Source organism: Mytilus edulis, chromosome 13 (assembly GCF_963676685.1).
Source record: "Mytilus edulis chromosome 13, xbMytEdul2.2, whole genome shotgun sequence".
Lineage (NCBI taxonomy): Eukaryota > Metazoa > Mollusca > Bivalvia > Mytilida > Mytilidae > Mytilus > Mytilus edulis.
The window spans coordinates 25,470,968-25,476,744 of NC_092356.1; the positions used below are offsets into that span (position 1 = coordinate 25,470,968).

The following is a 5,777-nucleotide window of genomic DNA, read 5'->3' on the forward strand; positions in this document are numbered from 1 at the left end:
GGACGAGAAGAAGAGTAGACACATTTGCAAGAGATTTACTGCCTGACTTTAAACATTTATATGTCATTTAAAATGCATATTACGTGTGTTGGTTTGTTTTCCTTTCTCTGGATCAAACTTTCAACTACATTCGATATAACTGGTGGAAATTTTCAGAAAGATGTTTATAAAGACTCGTATGTTATTATTGCTGAAAACAATGTAGGCCCAAAAATGTGTGTCAATGACTGTTTTCTTCATAAAGGATGCAATGGCGTCGTTTTCGTGCCTAACGAGTTTTTGTGCAAGCTCCTATCGATTTCAAATACCGAGGATAAACTAGTAGCCAGATCTGGGTTCTATTTGAGTGAAATTGATAGCTGGGAAAAGGTAAATCAGTTTTATATATAATACTTCTACAAATTAAAAAAATAATTGTTAATTTTAACTAGCTACACGTACATTTTATATTATTTGGTTTGGAAAGAATCGATTATTTATGATTTGACGAAAATAAAGTATAACATATTGTTGTTTGATAGTTTTTTGTTATATACCTGCATATTTCCTCTTACCTTAATCTATAGTTTTTTAAGAAAGCATGCATTTATGTTTTTGACAATAATTAAGTTATCTCTTTTATGAATATTCTAAGTAAAAAGTCGCCATCGTATTGATTATAGCCGTGTCGGTGTGGAATAGCTTTATCGTGAGGAAAGTCTTTTCTAAAACTTCAGCAACAGAAATGCTTAAAATATGAAGGAGTACAACTATTTTTTCATCATAATTAAAATGTTTAGAAGCTACATTGAATATATAAATTATATAGATTCTTCAACTGCATTGAGTGTGATACGATATTTATCAACTCGAGACAGTTAAATTTTCAAATTTAAAACGCGAGTCTGGTCGAGCGTTTTAAATTTCTTAAACTTAACTGTCTCGAGTGGATAAATATCGTATTGATGGCATCTGTTTCTCTAATGATTCTCAAACAAGATGCAGGCAAACCTATTCCTTTTTTTCGAATGAACTGCAAATAGTCGTGTTCTCTCTATGTGGCCTCATCAACAATAGTAGTCTTTTTTCATGCTGAGATTTTAAAAGTTATTGTTGGTAACAAAACTATGCATATATCCTGAGTGAGATTTTGTCGTATCTCACAGTTTTTGTTGGTTGAAGATATTTGTGGACTATCATTTATGGCTTTAATTATTATTGAAGGCCTGAAAGTGACCTATAATTGTTATTTGTGTGTCGTTTGGTATCTTATGAAGCGTTGTCTCATTAGCAATCATACCGAATCTTTGATTTTATATCAACATATTGTACAAAGAGCGGTCTTTTGGTGAGGACTATATAACGCTCTTTGTAGTTCAAGTTCGGTTATCTTTTTTTTTAGGTTCCTGTCTAAGTTAAACCCATACCGCATAATCTGCACTAAAGGGCTCGTGCATTATTATTTAACAGTGCGCATATTTTAACGCATGTTTCTTACAACGAGTGCCTTGGAAACGGTTGCCGTTAGGGGTCTTCTCAAAAATAGCTTTGACGACCTTGGAACAAGATTATAACAAGGTCCGAGATAAACTTAAAAGGGAAAGTCCCTAATCAAATGCAAAATCAAAAGCTAAATCAAATTAAAAGAATGGACAACAACTGTCATATTCCTATTGTGGCTTTAGTTAAAAAAAAAATTTCATTTGTTTTGGTTGGGTTTTTTTTTTGTTGTTGCTAATAATTTACCACTAAAAATAGCATTTATCGAATAACAAAAATTATATTTAATCTCGTTTGTCTTTAACATAATTGTGCTCAGCGTACAATTTCATATATAAGCAAAAGTACCATTGAAATCCGATTTGCATACATCTATTCAAGGCTTTTATTCATATATTTTAGCAAGCTAGTTCGTGTTGGCCTAATCCATGTCAGGAAAGAACAAAATGTGTTGTAGCACGGCATAGGCAACACATTTGTGTAAGTTTTGGTGAGTACAACGTCATCACATTTACAATTCGAGTTTGACTTCACAAAACATGTGTTTCTTATAAAAAACGAAAAGAAATATCTCCCTCCATCATATAACATGATAACATTGTACAATAAACTCGAAATTGAAATGAAATTTATCCTTTCATAATATTACTTAGTAGTATAGTACTCGAAATGTTCTTACTGTGTATATCTAAATTCTTAAAAAGTCTGTGTTAACTTAATGAATGAAACGGTCAATACTCCCGCTTAATTGAATTTTATTGTGCATCTTTTTACATCTTTGAATTTTATTAATATAAAGAAGAAGGTGTGGTATGAGTGCCAATGAGACAACTCTCCACAAGAGACCAAAATGTCACAGAAATTAACAACTATAGCTATCCATACGGCCTTCAACATTGAGCAAAGCCCATATCGCATACTCAAGATCAAGATCATATTTTTTTGTTTTGTTATTGTTGTTTTTTGTTGTTTTACTTTTTTTTTTGTTGTTCTTTGCATAATCTTATTTGATGTATGATCATGATCATTTTATTTTATATTGTCGGGATGGGAATAGATTCAGGCGGAAACCCGGTTGAAATATAATAAAAAAATCGAAGCTATTTGTTAGAGAAGGCGATAAATGCTTACTGTAATGTTTACTATAGTAACAAAAAAAAAATAAAAGTTAACAGAAACAAATAAAATGATAATTTTCTTCTCAATTACGAAGTGTTCTATTTTAAAAACGCCATTTGCACAAGGTTTCAATTTATCTATTACATAGTTAAGCAGAACAATTATATATCAAGTCGACGACATGGATATATATCAAGTTGGATGTAGAAAATGCATAACCTCCATTTTTTTTGGAAAAAAATACCCCGGACGGAGAACATATCAATCTATAGGTTCAGTAATTTTCGTGTCCACCCTTCCATTATGCGACTCACAAATTTTAAATATGGGTAACAATTGTATCGAAAAGAGAAAATCGAGTGCATCTTTTCATGTTAGGGCGTATTTGAGTTGAATATTTTGTCTTGATAACGTATAAAGCAAGAATATTTGATACATCATCTCGCTTCAGATTCTATCATATTTATATATCAAAGCTACAGGTTGACTTTATAACCTAAAGTTCGAATAGCTATTTTTTTACTTGACGACAGTCTTTAAAGTTGGATGATGAAAATGCATATCTTCGAAAATTAATAATTTTTTTGTGTGTAATAACTAAGGTTTATAGTTTTCAACCACTAAAAAAATCTAGTCCTCCCTTCCAAGAAATATTTAATATAATTTTTTAAATATTTATGAATTTTCAAAAATTACACCTGACAACCGATTACACAATAATTCTGAGTTGAATCAATGCAGAAAAGATCATTAACTGATTTTCATGAGCTAGTTGATACATTCGTCTTTTAGAATACAACTGACATATAAGGATCGTAATGGTTCTATGCGGATACATTTGTCGATTTTCAAGAGCAAAATTGGCAGCACGTCATCCCTACGATTGTGAAAATTAACTGGCGTAATGGGGAGATAATTTTGACGAAGTAGAATCCTGACTGGATTCTTTTGCTGTCAATATTTCTCTAAGTAATGGGTACATATATACGGTAGTGGTGCTACCCATTGATAATACGTGAATTGTCTATATATAAATTCATTATAGATTGATTGTTTTAATTTTTGTGAAGCTAACGATAAAAGTAGAATATGTATAGTGATCAGTTGGTCGCGTTGATTTTTCTTGGATGATTTAATGGGCTAGACATTGGTTTAAGGAGATAACTCTTTAAATCAGTTATCCGTTTGTAAAAGTCAAGTTTCATCAATGTATTTTAATAACAGAAATCGATATAAAAAAATTGCGAATGGAAATGGGGAATGTGTCAAAGAGACAACAACCCGACCATAGAACAAACAACAACAGAAGGTCAGCAATAGGTCTTCAATGCAGCGAGAAATTCCCGCACCTGGAGGCGTCCTTCAGTTGGCCCCCAAACAGATATATATATACTTGTTCAGTGATAATGAACGCCATACTAAACTCCAAATTGTAAACAAGAAACTAAAATTAAAAATAATACAAGACTAACCAAGGCCAGAGGCTCCTGACTTGGGACGGACACAACAATTCGGCGGTATTAAACATGTTTATGAGATCTCAACCCCCCCCCCCTATACCATAAGCCAATGTAGAAAAGTAAACGCATAACAATACGTACTTTAAAATTCAGTTCAAGAGAAGTCCGAGTCTAATGTCAGAAGATGTAACCAAAGAAAATAAACAAAATGACAATAATACATAAATACCCGTGTCATGCCAACAACAGTTTTTTTTTTAAACAAATGTGTTTAGTTCCGATGCAAAGACCATATAAGTGAATCAATATTAACGCCAAAATATGCAATCTTTAATGACCTGACAACACTAACGTAACTATATCCCTTCTTAATAAGTCTATTTAAAGGTTTTGATAGCTTCTGAGGTGAATACTGAAATGTTTGTGCTTTATAAAGAATATTTGCATAAAAAAATGGATGTGAAATACCTGAACGTCCATGAAGTCTGCATGTTGAGCTATATTTACGAATGATGTCCTTATACCGATGATAAAATTTAGTGAATATTTTGACTAGTGTGTGATATCGAAAATCCTGGTGTAATAATTTTTCAGTAATACATAAATTTCTCTCGTTAAAATCTAAAACATTGTTACATACACGAGCGATGTGTATGTATCCTAGAAGCTTCAAATTTATTTATTAAAATAAATAACAAAAACGTACTGATTATTTTTTATTTCCTTTTATCAAATCCTTAAATATCAGATTTACGCAACCTGAACAACCAAACCAATAACGCATCAGAATTTGGTTAACTGCCTGATACGAGAAGTCCAGTTGATCATTGTTTCGTATCCTTGAGTTCGAGTGATAAATTGAAATACACTAGTTTGACGACGGGGATGTATATAATTTTGATTCTTTACGGATATAGATCTAGAGGAATACACATAATGGTGCGTTAAACATAGTAAATTTTCAAGTTTTGAAAGGCATTTTTTGTTCTTTGTCGTTGTCTATCTCTTCCAGATGTGTATTGTGATAACCACATGTGTAAAAATGGTGCCACATGTCGTAATTCAGTCAACGGTTACATCTGTTTGTGTCGTAGTGGGTATCATGGAAAATTATGTGAAAGTAAGTATAAGTGTGTAGAATTATTTGTGTAGCAAAATAAAACAAATAGCTATATTTTAAAAAAAATATCTTTGTTTAATTTTTAAAGCAACGTGAAACTTCACGGTATCAAAATTGCCCCGAGCACCATAGTTGAACTTATTTAGCAAAATAGCAGTAAAAATGTTACAAATTTCTACGGGATTAAACGATTTGTATTTTTTTTATCAAAACATCTTATGCACGTCTGTCAAATAGGTAAAGTTATTTCAATATTAACATAACGTTCACAGTATAAATAACAGATGAAGCATTCACTAAAAAACAAATAAAAAAATATCGAAACTTCGTCATGCGACGTCCACTTCATCAATTAAAAATGAGCTAATAATGTGAAACGAGCATATATTTCTAAAAACATTGAATAACGACACTTTGTTCTAAATTATTTAAAGAAATAAAACATAACATCTGTTATTCGATTTCCAAGGATGAGAATTTAAGCAAAGATTCAATTTCGGTACTCCACGTGCACATTACAGAGTCTTGGTTCGTTTTTCTATTAATCAATATGGATTCAAAATGAAATTGATTGAACTATATAGTGTATAGAACACATC

At 31.5% G+C, this 5,777-nt stretch overlaps 1 long non-coding RNA gene across 1 annotated transcript; it reads left to right on the forward strand.

The window, feature by feature from the left end:
• LOC139500599 (uncharacterized) lies at positions 1 to 5,175 on the forward strand. Its single transcript, XR_011658313.1, has 3 exons — positions 1 to 369; positions 1,882 to 1,969; positions 5,071 to 5,175. It is a non-coding gene; the product is annotated as an uncharacterized lncRNA (long non-coding RNA).
• The last annotated feature ends 602 nt before the right edge of the window (positions 5,176 to 5,777 follow it).